The following is a 2,120-nucleotide window of genomic DNA, read 5'->3' as shown; positions in this document are numbered from 1 at the left end:
AAGGATGCTGAAGACAGGTAAAAACAGAAAAGGGACAGGAAAAATGGACAGGGGGAGCACCTTGGCAGATGAAGCCTTCCCTCCCTTCTCTCACAGTCCAGAGGAAAAAAAGAAAATGGTGGCCACATGCCTGGCACGATATTGGGTACTCTTCATAATCCTCTCATTTATTCTCCCAAATATGCCCCAGTAAAGGTATTACCCCCAGGTTACAAAGTTAGACTCTGAAGCCCTGACAGCTCGCCTGGTTTCCCGGGGCAGAGGCTCGGCCAGGCCTGGACCCCAGGTCTGCAGTCTCAGGAAGGGTTGGCAGGGATGCAGCCCTGGCCCTGGGAGCCTGAGCAGAGGCCCAAGCTATGTCCAGAGCAGTTTATTCAAACAGAGACTAACAGGAAACTTGGCTTCTCTGACTCATTCTGATTCAACCTTATTAAGAAAAAAGAAAGAGGAGCAGGAGCCAGCAGAGGGTAGGGTTTCATGCCAAGAGCTGGCTCAGAGTTAGAGGCCTGCTGAGCACAATGGCCCATGCCCTGCTCTCTCCACTGCTGGAAAGTCCTGAGGCAGCCCTGCCGCCTGCCTGGCTTGAGAAGCGGGGTTCAGCCTTCTCCACTTGAGGCCAGTGAGACTCCCCTACCTCTGTATTCCTTCCACTCCTCCTCTTCCCCTCCTGCCTGGGGTACCCTGAGGCCTGTTTCCACTTCACCTCCTCTCTTGGAGCTGCTGCCCATCTGGCAGGAGGGCCCTAGCAGACCCCAGGGATTCCAAGCAGCTGAGGCCAGCACTGCAGGGGGCAGACAGTGAAGGGGGGGTGGCGCTTAACCCTCCAGGTCCCGGTAGTCTTTTGTAAACTGGCTTTGCATTTGGCTTGGTGTCCTGCGCCAAGCCAGTTCCTCCTTGCAGGAGTCCTGTCTAGAGTCTGAAACCAATACCACACTGGGGAGCTGAGGGACCACTGTTGAATGTTGCTGGTTATGAGCATTTAAAGGGCAGATAGATACCTTGAGTCACCTGAAGCAGCCCTTATCCTAAAGCACATTGTGATGGGTGAACAAATGCTGGCTGTGGAGGTGGAGAGTGAGGACTCAGGGTCCCAAGGAATGTCCATGCCGGCTATCTCCTCCCAAGGTGGACTCCAGGAGTTCCCAAAGTAGAAGAGCAATCTGCACCGGCCAGGTTAAAGGCAGGGTCTTCCTACCTGGTTTATAAGCACCAGAGGGGGATGTCTGCTCTCCAGTTCCCCGGAGGAAGGTTGGAAGGCAGACGGCAGCCCAGGGGAGGCATTCAGAGTGTGATTTCTTGGACAACAAAGCATTCCAACAGGACTAGGTCCATGCTCCTGAATCCCCCATCCTTCTGCTGTTATGTTATAGCACACAACGCTTTGAATGACCCCCATCCCATTGCGGACAGCCCTGGGTTTCATTTTATCCATTCAGGATATTTCCAGGCTATGTTGACTCAAGAGATACAGCATAGAAACCACACATAACATGTAGAACGTGGATCTCTCTCATGATTTCACAAGTTCTATTCAAAACAGGGGCATATGTGCCGGAGGGTAAGACCCAGAGGTATGCCAAGAGACAGAAAGCTGAAGCTCCAGCCCCAGTGCATTCAGGCCCAAGGAAGTGAGGTGTGCCTGGGGTCAGAATTATAGGGTGGTTTAGCTGGGGTTCAGCATCTCCCCAAGAAAGCCCATCAACAAGGAAGGTGTCTCTAGACACTGTTTTCGGGGAGTGGGAGCCTGGGGATCCTGGTGAGAGGCTGGAGTGGCCAGGAGTCAGGGGCTCATTCAAGCCATCACAAGAAGCAGTAGGAGACCAGGGCTCTGGGTCCAAAGCAGAGAGAAATGGCCAAAATGCTGCTGACCCTACAGCCCTTGCCTGCCTGCCTGGGCCCCACTTACCAGGCCTGAGTCCCCAGGGGCCCTCTTCCTACTCCAGGTTTCATTCCCTTCCTCAGAGGCAGGTCTGTGGCTTGGCTGGGAGCTCCAGGGACTGAGGGAGCAGAGCAGCTGTGGGACAGGCCACATAGCTAAAACCCGGCGGGCCATAGGGCCCTGCGGAGGAGACCCCAGCAGGCAGACCAGGCTGCCCAAAACCTCCTAATACTCCCAGCCT

Source organism: Phyllostomus discolor, chromosome 1, assembly GCF_004126475.2.
Source record: "Phyllostomus discolor isolate MPI-MPIP mPhyDis1 chromosome 1, mPhyDis1.pri.v3, whole genome shotgun sequence".
In the NCBI taxonomy this organism is placed as follows: Eukaryota; Metazoa; Chordata; class Mammalia; order Chiroptera; family Phyllostomidae; genus Phyllostomus; species Phyllostomus discolor.
Note: the sequence above shows the minus strand (reverse complement) of the source record.